Source organism: Rhinoderma darwinii, chromosome 5 (genome assembly GCF_050947455.1).
Source record: "Rhinoderma darwinii isolate aRhiDar2 chromosome 5, aRhiDar2.hap1, whole genome shotgun sequence".
NCBI classification, from domain to species: domain Eukaryota; kingdom Metazoa; phylum Chordata; class Amphibia; order Anura; family Rhinodermatidae; genus Rhinoderma; species Rhinoderma darwinii.
This window is the reverse complement of record NC_134691.1, coordinates 288499980-288514860: the sequence shown is the minus strand read 5'-3', so window position 1 is coordinate 288514860 and position 14881 is coordinate 288499980.

The following is a 14881-nucleotide window of genomic DNA, read 5'->3' as shown; positions in this document are numbered from 1 at the left end:
GGCAGTGCCCCTTGTAGATAGTGCCCCCTGTCGAGTCACTTGTAAATAGTGCCCCCTGTAGCTTCCCCTGTAGATAGGGCCCCCTATAGGGTCCCCTGTAGATAGTGCCCGTGTAGCGTCCCCTGTAGATAGGGCCCCCGATAAAGTCCCCTGTAGTGTCACCTGTAGATAGTGCCCCCTGTAGCATCCCCTGTAGATAGGGCCCTCTGTAGCATCCTCAGTAGTTAGGGCCCCTTATAGAGTCCCCTGTAGATAGTGCCCCCTGTAGCATCCCCTGTAGATAGGGCCCCAAAGGAGTCCCCTGTAGATAGTTCCCCCTGTAGTGTCCCCTGTAGATCGTGCCCCTGTAGAGCCCCCTGTAGATAGGGTCCCCTATAGAGTCCCCTGTACATAGTGCACAGAACACTACACATTGAAAAGGAAAAAAAAACATTATATTCTCACAAGTCCACGTTCCACTGCTGTCCTGCAGCGATGCCATGCCTCATCCAGCGGAACCACGCATCGGCGCAATGACATCACGGCCGGCGTTACCCAGCTCACCTGAGGACGCAGATCCAGTTGAAACCAGAACATGCCACCGGCCGACCGGGAAAGCGGGACACCACACAGAATCCGGGATTATCTTGCTGGATCAGGGATCCGCGGATACAATTGAGTGCAGGGGACCGGTTCCGGGTTCCTGCTTCACCCTGGTTCTCCGAACCTGGCGTAAAGGCCCTCACACACCTAGAGCATACCTCCCAACTTTCCAGTATTGCATAGAGGAACAACTGGTGCAACTGGTGCAGCAAATTTTTCCCCTGTTAAGCCACGCCTCTGACCCCAACAAATCCCTGCCCATACACATCCAGTTCAGCCCACACAGTATAATGCCCCCATAGAGCCCCCCACACTGTTTAATGCCCCGTAGCTGCTCACACACAGTATAATATTCCATAGCTGCCCCATACAGTATAATGCGGCTATAGCTGCCCCCCACCACACACACAGTATAATGCCCCCATAACTGCCCCACACACACAGTATAATGCCCCCATAGCTGCCCCCCATACCCAGCAGAATCCCATAGTGCCTAAAAAAATTAATAAGATAAGTGCTCACCTAACCCCGTTAACACAAGTGGAGGAGACCCCTGTGCTCCTCCTGGGTGCGCTATAAGTGGCTCGGCACAGACAGGCACGATGATGTCACTGCACTGCGCCTCTCTGCGCCACGCCACTTACAGCCGGCCTTACCCAGTGAATGCTGGAGCAGGGAGCTGACCTGAGAACGTAGATACAGTTGAAACCAAAACATACGCACGGGACACCACACAGAATCCGGGATTATCTTGCTGGATCTGGGATGTTAGGAGGTATGCTATAGTGATTGATGGTATATCTGACAACTCCTATTCCCATGTGAAGAATCCTAGGTAGTGCTAGTATCTGTGGTTCACATTACCATCGCTAAACTACATTGCAGATTCTGGTAGACTTTTTGGAATTTCTGTTGTGTAAAAGACAAGTAAAAGCACATCGTTGCCCTATAACGTCAGTCTGCAACCATTTCTCACCACCATTTTAAATTTTTATGTTTTATTGGTGCTATGCTTAGTCTTGAGAAGCTCCATAAAAATGAAGCTTAACTTTATATGGTGCCTAATACAGACACATAGGATGGGTTCACACAACCTATTTTCAGGCGTAATGGAGGCGTTTTACGCCTCGAATTACGTCTGAAAACACGGCTCCAATACGTCGGCAAACATCTGCCCATTCATTTCAATGGGTTTGCCGATGTACTGTGCCGACGACCTGTAATTTTACGCGTCGCTGTCAAAAGACGGCCCGTAAAATAACAGCCTCATCTAAGAAGTGCAGGACACTTCTTTGGACGTAATTGGAGCCTTTTTTCATTGAAGCCAATGAAGAACAGCTCCAAATTACGTCCGTAATGGACGCCCCGCAAAACGCGAGTACGAGCAATTACGTCTGAAATTCAGGAGCTGTTTTCTCCTGAAAACCGCTCCGTAATTTCAGGCGTAAATGCAGTTATCGTGTGCACATACCCATAAAAGGCAAGATAACTCACAACTGGTGCAAAGGAAAAATGGAGCAGCTGCTTATAGTAACCCATAGGATGCTAGCTATTATTTTTTAGAGGCCCTTTTTTAAATAAAAGACTTCACCAGATTGGTTGCTATGGGCAACTGCTGCATGTTTCCTTTGCACTAATTGTAATAAATCTTTTATCTCCCCAATAGTATTTGCTTGTATATACTGTCCTGATGTATTTTGTCTCAGAAGCCCTTGTGTATAAATCTAATCTAACAAAAAGTGAAATTATTACCCATAGCACATTATCAGATTCCAAGTTTCTTTCTTCAGGGCACGGTTGGAAATGTAATAAGTGATCTGTTTGGTTGCTATAAGCAACTCTGACACATTTGGAGATTAACAGTGTTTTCATGACTATTTTAACTATTTTTTTTACTTCTATTGGGATAATACAGCTGTCATTTAGAAATTCAGATTGAAAATTTGGTTTAGAAATACAGACATTTAAAAAGGTGTCAATAGCTTCACAGACTAAGGCCGGATTTACACGAGCGTGTGCGTTTTGCGCGCGCAAAAATTGCGGCGTTTTGCGCGTGCAAAAGGCATTTAACAGCTCTGTGTGTCATGAGCATATGATGCGTGGCTGCGTGATTTTCGCGCAGCCGCCATCATTATGACACTCTGTTTGTATGTTAGTAAACAGAAAAGCACGTGGTGCTTTTCTGTTTTCATACATAGTTTTTACTGCTGTTGCGCGAATCACGCGCATCACACGGAAGTGCTTCCGTGTGCTGCGCATGATATTCACGCACCCATTAACTTCAATGGGTGCGTGATGCGCGAACAATGCACAAATATCGGACATGTCGTGAGTTTTACGCAGCGGACACAGGCTGCGTGAAACTCACGGACAGTCTGCGCGGCTCCATGGACTAACATAGGTCCGTGCGAGGCGCATGAGAATCACGCGCGTTGCACGGACGTATATCACGTTAGTCTAAATAAGCCCTAAGGGTGGTTTTACATGGGATGATCATCGATAACACATGTGGAAATTCGCTCGTTTGCTTCATTTAAACGGAGCAATGATTGGAATGTATGGGGATGAATGATTGTTAATACAATCGCTCGTTCACATACAGTTTCATCTTGACAGCAGCACATCGCCCATTTACGTGGGGAGATGTGCTGCCGACAAGTGACATTTGTTGGGACACATAAGGGTACGGTCCCAGAAAGCGGCGTCCACGTTTGGCCGAAGCCTGGATCATTTGCAATGGCAAATGACCAGCTAGGGTGCCCATGATGACCCCTGTCCACCGCCAGATGTTCCTACAATGGCACGTGAGCATCAGAACTGGACCATGGAGCAATGGAAGAAGGCGGTCTGGTGTGATGAATCATGTTTTTTTTTTATATCATGTGGTACGTATGCATTGCTTACCTAGGGAAGAGATGGCACCAGGATGCACTATGGAAGAAGACAAACTGGCGGAGGCAGTGTGATGCTCTGGGAAACCTTGGGTCCTGGCATTCGCGTGAATGTTACTTTGACACGTACCACCTTCCTAAACATTGTTGCAGACCAAGTTCACCATTTCACGTCAATAGTATTGCCATATGCAGAGGCCTCTTTCAGCTGAATAATGCGCCCTGCCACACTGTGAAAATTATTCAGGAACGGTTTGAGGCACATGACAAATAGAGTTGACTTTAACTCCAATTCCCCAGATCTCAAAACAATCGAGCATCTGTGGGATGTGTTGGAAAAACAAGTCCGATCTATGGAGTCCCACCTCGTAACTTATAGGACTTAAAGGATCTGCTGCTAACATCTTGGTGCCAGATACCATAGGACACCTTCAGAGGTTTTGTCGAGCCCATGCCTCAGCCGGTCAGAACTGTTTTAGTGGCACGAGGGATACCTACACAATATTAGGCGGGTGGTTTTAATGTAATCGCTGAATTTTTTGTCTCATCCCTATAGTTTATAAATGTAACAGGATTGAATCAGTCCTTGTGGTCCTGCGTACTGTGATCTAATCATCTGGCTGCTTCTACAGAGCACAGTCTAAGTTCTGTCTGCGGAGTGCTGATTAGCATTAGGCTTTATGGTCTTTCTGCACAATATACTTGTCCTGACATCCGCTCCTGGAATAGTTAAACCTGAACATTCACATCAGTCTGAAGAAGGCAATAACATGTGACAGACTTATGAGCAGTTTATTGCTTTAGTTTAACTGGACAAAAAGCAGTATAGAAAACATCATTTATTTTTTTGGAGTGAAGCAGGTGCCATTCTTATGCTGGGAGCTATTTCTTAGGGTATGTTCACACGGCCTATTTACGGACGTAATTCGGGCGTTTTTGCCCCGAATTACGTCTGAAAATAGCGCCTCAATAGCGCTGACAAACATCTGCCCATTGAAAGCAATGGGCAGACGTTTGTCTGTTCACACGAGGCGTATATTTACGCGCCGCTGTCAAATGACGGCGCGTAAATAGACGCCCGCGTCAAAGAAGTGACCTGTCACTTCTTTGGCCGTAATTGGAGCCGTTATTCATTGACTCCAATGAATAGCAGCGCTAATTACGGCCGTAATTGACGCGGCGTTCAAGCGCCTGCACATGCCGGTACGGCTGAAATTACGGGGATGTTTTCAGGCTGAAACATCCCCGTAATTTCAGCCGTAACGGACGCCCTCGTGTGAACATACCCTAACAGGTTCCCTTGGCAGACTTTGTAGACATTCTACAGCAAAGCATCATGGCGTAGCATAGGCTGATCAATGTACAGGACCACCTCATAGATTTTATTTTCAGTTAAAACCTTTGGGGGAGATTTACTTAGACTGGCGTTTTATATGCCAGTCTAAGAATGAAGGATGCTGGAGTAAGATGGGATAAATTTATTAAAAGGCGCCTCTTAATATATGTATCGCATATCGCTTTAATATATGTATCGCTTCGGCTGTCTATGTGCCAGAAAGGAGAATCTACACTAGTTATAAGCTGCTGTCGATTTTGCCAGTAGATGTGCCTGGCCCCATATCTTGTGGGGGTGCGGGAAAAAAATAAAAACCTCACCATTTACGGGCAGAAAACTGGCGTAGTTTTATTAATAAATTAAACATTTTGAGCTTTTGCTGTAATTCATATATCTATTATCAATAGTCAATAATAAATTACATTTATTTCAATTTATAAGTGTAAAGACAAATAAAAATAAATTCATACTTTTCATCCCTTATATACATCGTGTGATGCATCATAAAGTTACGTTCACACGTGCAAATTTGCTATGGAAAAATCTTTAGCAAATCCGTCCTAAAATTGACACATCACAACAATATTCTGCAGTATTTTATCTAAGATGTATAGTGGTAATATATGAAGACGTTCATGGCATACTGGGCGGTACACCAGTCTACAGAAGTGGCATTTGTGTGTGTATTCCCCAACATAATAGACGACTGTTGAGGATACAGCCTACCCTAGTGAACAAGATTATGGATTTCTGTGATTTGTTGTATTTTCATACACATATTGGCCCATATTTATCAAAAGGGGTGTTATTTTAGCCAATGTTTAAGTAAAAGCTAGAGGGGGGAATTTATTAAAACTAGCATTTTATACGCTAGTCTTAAAGAGGCTCTGTCACCAGATTATAAGTGCCCTATCTCCTACATAATCTGATCGGCGCTGTAATGTACATAACAACAGTGGTTTTTATTTTGAAAAACGATAATTTTTGAGCAAGTTATGAGCAATTTTAGATTTATGCTAATTAGTTTCTTAATGTCCAACTGGGCGTTTTTTAACTTTTTACCAAGTGGGCGTTGTCAAGAGAAGTGTATGACGCTGACCAATCAGTGACCAATCAGCGTCATACACTTCTCTCCATTCATGTTTAGCTGTACTCACTGCACAGCTTCATCTCGCAAGATCACGCTATGCTGTCACATACACCCACATTAACTTTACCGAAGTGTCCGGAGTGTGAATAGACATCGCGTCCTGGCTGGAGGTGATGTCTATTCACTCTCAAGATACTTCAGTAAAGTTAATGTGGGTGTATGTGACAGCACAGCAAGATCACGCTGGAACAATGAGAAGTGTATGACGCTGATTGGTCACTGATTGGTTAGCGTCATACACTTCTCTTTACAACACCCACTTGGTAAAAAGTTAAAAAACACCTAGTTGGCCATTTAGAAACTAATTAGCATAAATCTAAAATTGTTCATAACTTGCTCAAAAATGATCGTTTTTCAAAATAAAAACCACTGCTGTTATCTACATTACAGCGCCAATCAGATTATGTGGGAGATAGGGCATTTATAATCTGGTGACAGAGCCTCTTTAAACTAAACTACATCGGGGTGGAATGCGCTAAATTTATTAAGAGATGCACGTCTCTTAACAAATTTGGCACATCGTTGACTGCCTGTGCGCCATAAATTCAAATCTTTATCTTCTATAGCGTAAAATATACTAAATTATAGTAAATTATAGTTTGTAAATGGCGAGAGGAGTAAAAAGTTGCATATTTATCACCAAAATTTGCCACTTTCTAATGCCACAAAGTAGCGTAAAGCCTTTAATATATCCCCCTAACTGTTTTATTCCCTTATGTTGCGATAAAATTATGACTGCACCTGCCCGCTTTGATCTGTCACAACATACATTATTGCTATTAACTTTCCCACTGGCTGAAATGATGGCACCTTTTCTACACCAGGGTCCGTGTGGAGTAGAGATGCAACTTTTTTCTCATTTATGAAATTTTCCACAACTTTTTTTTTTTTAAAAAAGCTGCATTTAATAATTATGTCTAAATCCTGGCCAAGCAGTAAGACACACCTGCTTTTCACTTCACTTATGCAAACTGACGTGCATGGCACAAATGGCTCTTAATTCTGGCGCAAATTGTTAATAAATATGTTACAAAGCAGATAAAACACTACTATAGAGTAAAATGCACCCAAAAGAAAGACGTTGTTTCATATTGGCATCAACTAAGGTGCTTCTTAGTGACATTCTGTTTATAAGAATAAAGAAAAAAATGTAATCTTTGTAAAACTACTTGAAATGCAAATGGAATTTGACCGGACAGAAATGTGTACCTGGTAGACTGTTCAGACCTCAGTTTAAGTTTCCAGACATTTCACCTACTTTTCACCAGGAAAACAGAGTTCAACGGTTTCCAGATTAAGTGGCAGTAAGGGTATGTTCACACGGCCTATCTACGGACGTAAATCGGGCGTTTTTGCCCCGAATTACGCCCGAAAATAGCGCCTCAATAGCGCTGACAAACATCTGCCCATTGAAAGCAATGGGCAGACGTTTGTCTGTTCACACGAGGCGTATATTTACGCGCCGCTGTCAAATGACGGCGCGTAAATAGACGCCCGCGTAGAAGAAGTGACCTGTCACTTCTTTGGCCGTAATTGGAGCCGCTATTCATTGACTCCAATGAATAGCAGCGCTAAATACGGCCGTAATTGACGCGGCGTTCAAGCGCCTGCACATGCCGGTACGGCTGAAATTACGGGGATGTTTTCAGGCTGAAACATCCCCGTAATTTCAGCCGTACCGGCATGTGCAGGCGCTTGAACGCCGCGTCAATTACGGCCGTATTTAGCGCTGCTATTCATTGGAGTCAATGAATAACGGCTCTAATTACGGCCAAAGAAGTGACAGGTCACTTCTTCTACGCGGGCGTCTATTTACGCGCCGTCATTTGACAGCGGCGCGTAAATATACGCCTCGTGTGAACAGACAAACGTCTGCCCATTGCTTTCAATGGGCAGATGTTTGTCAGCGCTATTGAGGCGCTATTTTCGGGCGTAATTCGGGGCAAAACCGCCCGATTTACGTCCGTAAATAGGCCGTGTGAACATACCCTAAAAGTGTGATAGTCATAAATTAAAGTAAGCAAAAATAATGTGTATGTTATGACACATGATAAAGTGAGCCATGCTCTGTTCTCTTGTTCATTTCTGTAGTTTAGCTACCTATTAGTAACTAAGGATTCTATATTAATATTTAATTATGATTCCAGCAAATTAAAGCGAATTTATACCAGTGAAAGTGTGAGATACAACCCTTTTTCCCAGAGCTTGTAAAATAAATTCTTCCAGGTACGTGTATCTTGAAAGTATAACAGAAGGAGATACAATTGCAAGCAGTTGATCAAAAACGTATCAGGTATGTTATAAAAATAATGGCCTACCACAAGATCAAGATAACCCTGGAATTTTAAAAGAATCAGGAACCTAAAATCGCCACATTATTGCAACCTTAATGTGGGCGACCTTTTGAACAGCCTAAAAAATCCGTCCAGGTCTCCGAAGTTGGACAATAGCTGGATGTGCACTAGTCCCACTCCCATTGAGGTTCTGCTGCAGTTTAGTTTAGCATCCTACCTCCAGTCTAGCACTTTCTTGCTGTGTAAGGACTTTTGTACACAAATGCATTTTAGGATCCATATCACATAGATTGCAAATAAATATGAAGTTACGGCATTTCCATGGGACCAAGCATACCACCATATCAAAATACATTGGAAAACACATGCAGAGTCCACATAAAACAAAAAAAAAATTACAGCATGCTCCATCACATGCCATATATATGGGACCAAGTTCTCCTCTAGAAGCACTGAATTCAAAACTCAGTCCATGAAATGTAACCTAACTCAGAACTATCCAGCCTGTTATATGGTGGTGCAATAGTTTTATTTTGTGGCCTAAGTTTTTAAAATGTATGAAAAGATTATTTCTACCCTATCTAAGGAACCAGGAGTGCAGTGATTTAATAGGGGAGTACATACAATGTGTAACGGCCGCGGTCGCAGACCACAGACCCATTTCATCCTGCCGACGTCTTCATCCCCGAAGATGTCAGCACATGCGGCCATCCTGTCCTGCAGTGACCACAAGGGTGCACGCGCGAGCTCATTCCCGGCCTTAAAGGGCCAGCGTGCACGCATGTTAAGAATTAACGAATTACTCCCAGATCACCCTGGACTATAAAAAGGGCCCTGCCCCCTTGCTCATTGCCTGAGCGTTGTGTTTTCCTATGTTAGTCTTGCAAATGGTCCCTTAGCGTTATCCTGTTCCTGTTGTTCCCCATGCCCTGTTACCTGTATCCTGTATCCCGTGCTAATTGTTCCTGTGCCTTAGACCTGTGGAGTCGTGTTGTGCCACCAGTTCCACCTGCTATATTACACCACATCTGGTGTCTGCTGTCAAAGTCCCATCTGTGCCTAGCCATTGCTACTGTCTAAACCACTAGAGGTACCCTTGTGCTTGGACTATTTATACATTGACTTGGTACTCTGTTGGCCAGCTGCTATCCCACTACGGCGGTACGGCCCAGTGGGTCCACATACCCACAGTTCGTGACACAATGATTAGCTGCAAAGTTATAAAATTCCCCAAACTCACACAAAAGGCCCTTTAATGCAGCATGACGATCGGCACTCGTTTGCTCCATTTAAACGAAGCAATAATTGGAATGTATGGGGCCAAAAGATTGATACGATCGTTTGTCCCCATATTGAACATTTGCATCTTGTCAGCAGCAAAATCCCATGTTTACAAAGCAAGATGTGCTGCCGACAAGCAGACATTTTTCGGGCTGCACAAAAGATCCAAATAAGTAGTGTTTTCCCTGTTTAATGTAAGGCGATGGGGCTGCATTGACTGGGCCGTGATACAGCTAAAAACTGAACTGCCATGCTGTTTGGCACAGTTGTCAAATTGCTTGTTAATGGCCGCGTGATATGGCAAGTAAAATGACTATTTACATGCAGAATGGTGCGGCCATTAATGAATAGACACTTATGGCTGCACATTTTCGAAACACGGTGTGGCCAATAATAAGCGATTTGAACACCGCACCGGCACTATTTTCGGATACATCTAGCTCTTGTCAATTACACCCGTGGTGCCTTATTCTTACACAGGGCTATGGTAGGGAACGAGCATTCGTACGACAGCTCGTTCACCTGATCATTGGCCTGTGTAAAATGGCCTTAACAGTCTATACTATCTGTGAGTGCTGTGTGCAGAGTCCAGTGTATTTCTATGAGATGCAGCTTCACACACTGCTCTTCCCTGCCTCCTGTTTGCAAGAGCTGACAGGGAGAAATCTATCACAAGCAGGAGGCAGGGGAGACAGGCTGAAGCTGCATCCCACAGGATACGCTGAGACTGTGCATTTTTAAAGGAAGGGTGTCGAGAAAAAAAATATTTAAATATCAATTTGCTTTTAGTGTTTTATTCAAATAAATTTTATTTATTTGTGTGTTTGTGTTTTACTTTTTTTTTTTTCTAACTTTTTCTTCACTATGGGGGCTGCCATTTTTTTTTTCATCTCTGTATGTGTCGATTAACGACACATACAGAGATGGAATACGGCACATACATCCCCATAGAGAATGCAAACGGGAGCCGTTCCATTCACTATGGTGTACGCTGTCTGTGTGGGAACGGCGCATGCGCCGCTCCCACACAGTCCAAATGGAAGGTCTTCGGCCGAGCAACATCCGGCGCCATTTTCTTGTGGACCGGAAGCCGCGGCCGGACAGTAAGATGACTACTTCCGGTCGCGGCTTCCGGACATGTGATTAGAAGCAAGCACTAGGAGCGGACGTACCGGAGGGAGCGGCGGCAGCGGCGACGGCTGGAGCAGGTAAGTTATGTTTGTGTATGTTCGTGTTTTAGTGTGTGATTACCACTGTATGTAAGCCTGCTACACTGTGTATTCACTCAAAATGGCGGCACACAGTGTAGAAGGTTTGAACATTCAATCCCCTCCTTTCTCCTGGCACTAGCCAGGATAAAGGAGGGGGGATTGTTTGAGGACGCTAGAGCGAGTGTGTCTTCTCAAATTTTGCAGCATAAAGCAATGTGGTTGCTTTACCACATGCCAATGCTGTAATTTTGGGAATTGCTCCCTCTAGTGACCAGCACAGGGAAATGTTATAAATTAGAATCTAATTTATAATATTTCCTGACTTGTGAAAAAATTAAAAAAATTAGAACAATGTCTAATCATGTATATAATAACTGTTTAACTAAAAAAAAATAAGAAAAATTTCTAGCGACACATTACCTTTAAGTGAACAGATATCTATGTCACTGATCTTTCACTTGCTACCTTTAGATAGGATTTAAAGCACAGCAGGTGCAGTGGGATGAGACTTCGCCCCCACTGCCTCTGAAGATTCAGAGGCATAATGAGAATTGTAGGCTGCAGATGAGACTGCATTAGGAGAACCACATCATTGGTGAAGAAGGAGCCAAGATGCCCGTATATGGCACGTCAGCTAAAATAGGTATAAACTATGCAAACACAAAAAGCCTTTACATTATTTTTTAATAATAACCTATTCTGCACTATATAGCAAAAAAATAAATAAAAAATTGCAGGAGCCTGCATGCATTTCCCAAAGTTCTAAATATCTAATGCATAATTCTGTTGCCCCAAGAGTGAGGCCTCATTTACACGAGCGTAATATACGCGCGTGCGACGCGCGTGCTTTTCACGCGTGTCGTACGCACCTATATTACTCTATGGGGCAGTTTAGACGATGCGTGAATTTTGCGCAGCGTGAGTGCGTTGCGTAAAACTCACGACATGTTCTATAATCGTGCGTTTTTCACGCAACACGCACCCATTGAAGTCAATGGGTGCGTGAAAACAACGCATGCCACACGGACGCTACTGCGTTGCATGCGCGAAAATCACGCAAGAGCTGTCAAAAGGATGAATGTAAACAGAAAAGCACCACGTGCTTTTCTGTTTACAAACATCCAAACGGAGTGTCAAATTAGAGATGAGCGCACCGAACTTCACCGGGTTCGGCCGAACTCGTTTTGACCGAACCCGGCAAAAAATGTTCGGGTACGCGACGTCAGGAGACAGTCACTGCCCACGGTGCTGAAAGACTTAAACTGTTTCAGCACCATGGACAGTGACTTTCGATCGCCATATACATATACGTGTAAAAAAACAGAAGTTCGGACTTACCGATAAGTCCCGGCTCCTTCCTCCAGTCCGACCTCCCGGGATGACAATTCAGGCCAAGTGACAGCTGCAGCCAATCACAGGCCAAGCACAGGCTGCATCCAATCACAGGCTGCAGCGGTCTCATGGACTGCCGCGTCATCCTGGGAGGTGGGGCTGGATGACAAGAGAGGGACGCGTCACCAAGGCAACGGCCGGGAGACCGGACTGGAGGAAGCAGGCAGTTCCTGGTAAGTTTGAACGTCTTTTTTTATTCACAGGTTGCTGTATATTGTGATCGGCATTCACTGTCGAGGGTGCTGAAAGAGTTACTGCCGATCAGTTAGCTCTTTCAGCACCTTGGACAGTGACGGGCGTCGACTAGCCTCATCTCTATGATGGCGGCTGCGCGAAAATCACGCAGCCGCGCATCATACACGGATGACACACGGAGCTGTCAAATGCCTTTTGCGCGCGCAAAACGCAGCGTTTTTTGCGCGCGCAAAACGCACACGCTCGTGTAAATCAGGCCTAAGGCTGTGTGTTTCTTTTTTGCTTTCAGCATGCATTTTATTATTTTATTTGATAGGCTGGTTGAACCTGATGGACATGTGTCTTTTTTCATCCGTACTAACTATGTAACTATAGAAAAACTCCCATGTCTGTCTATGAGAGTCCATTAAAAAAAACGCATGCTAAAAGCGCAACAAAAACAGTGTGAAGCCAGCCTAAGGCTGAGTTCACACGTTGCGGATTTGTCGCAGATTTTGTTGCGGTTTTGACGCAGATCTCACCCTTTTGCATTGCAAAGTGTAAAATCTGCGCTGAAAATCTGCGTGAAATCTGCAACGTGTGAACTCAGCCTAAGGCTGCGAGATGAGGGTTGCTATAATCGTGTGATACTTGCATGTATTCATAGTGTATGTATGATGCAGGGCCTTGTTATCTTTCCAATAAAGACCGCCAAGTTTGTGATAGCCAGCCCTTCTTTTTTCCATCCGTTGCGATAGGCTCCCTGGAAATTTTATGCCTGAGGTCCCCCTCTGGTAAAAAGGATGGAAAGCACTGCACTAAGGCTACATTCACACGACAGTAATAAATAAAATGGCCATTAAAAACTGATCAACTTTCAGGTTTTCATGGCCATTTTGCATCAAATTTTCATCCATTTCCAGTAAATCTGTTCATTTTTAATGGCCGTTTGACATCCATTTTGCATCAGTACATTATGCCACACAGCCCCCTGTAGATGATACCACACAGCTGCCCTGTAGATGATGCCACACACACCTCTCCGGAGAAAGAACCACACCGCCCCTCCCGGAAAATTTGCTACAGTTGACAACTATGTACAATGACTAGCTCCACACTGCCCTTGTAGTGAGCACAATAATATCCAACATTTATTAATAAACTTCCCGGCTGAATGCCCTACACACTCACCGATGCAGCGCCGTCTTCTTCATGTGTGGTCTCTAGTCTTCACGGGTCGTTCAGAGGCGGCATGATGACGTCATTGCGTCGCCTTCGTAGAACCCGTGAAGACTAGAGACCACACCTGAAGACGGAGCTGCATCGGTGAGTGTGTAGGGCATTCAACGTCATTGCGCTGCCGATAGCCAGCAAGGGAATCCCCATGTCAAAGATCCGTTTTTAACGGTTGTTAGGGTATGTTCACACGCTAAAGTAAAAACGGCTGTAAAATACGGAGCTATTTTCAAGGGAAAACAGCTTCTGATTTTCAGCAGTTTTTGAAACCACAAACGTTTTTTGCGGAATTTTATGCTGCCGGTTTTTGTGCTGTTTTTCTATTGACACAATGAAAAACGGCTTGAAAAACAGCTCAAGAAGTGACATGCACTTCTTTTTACAGGATGTTTTTTACGCGCCGTTTTTTTCAAATAACCGCGTATAAAACGCTCCGTCGGAATGAAACGCCATTTTTCCCATTGAAATCAATGGGCAGATCTTTGGAGGGTTTAGCTTCAATTTTTTCAGCCGTTTTTCGGGGTGTTTACGGCCCAACAAACCACTGAAAATAAGCCGTGTGAACATACCCTTACATGTATTGACGGCCGTTAAAAACTGATCCATTGATTTCTTTGGGTTCCGTCTGGTCGTGAAAGCGGCCAAAAATAGGACTTGTCCTATTTTTTGAGAGCCAATATTCAGAGGCCGTTAAAAGAAGTCTGCCGTTTTTAACTGTCGTGTGAATGTAGCCTTAGCGCTACACAATTTACAAGGTTTATGAAAAGAGCTGCTGATGTCATTCATATGTAGGTATGTAAATGTTTCTGGAGTTTCTCACAAATGAAGATAAATAATATAAACTAGTGATCACGAGGGGATGACAGTTCTCTGGACTTCATTAAAAAAGTATTTTCTTTCCCTTGTGATTACAAACAATGATTCATACCTGGGTTTTTTCTTCACTAAATTATACGGGTGAATTCACACGCTGCAAAATTGCTGCAGCTTTTGATTGTAGATTCCACACTTAAAATATTCAGCAATTTGCACAAGCAATACATGGGAATGGGATTTTTAGCATGCACCAATGGGATTTTCAGCAAAACCCCATCCACATGTAACAGAAAAATACAACACGAAATTGAGCTCATGCTGCAAATTTTCTAATCTACAGCATATCAGTTTTGACGTGGATTTGTAGCGGATTTTCATAGCGGATTTAACCCTTTGCAACGTATAGTGTGAAATCTGCACCAAAATCGGTGTCAAAATTTGCATGTGAATTTCGTTGCGGATTCTTTGTGGTTTTGCTGTAAAATCCGGTGCAGAAATAGACTGCAGAGTGTGGACTC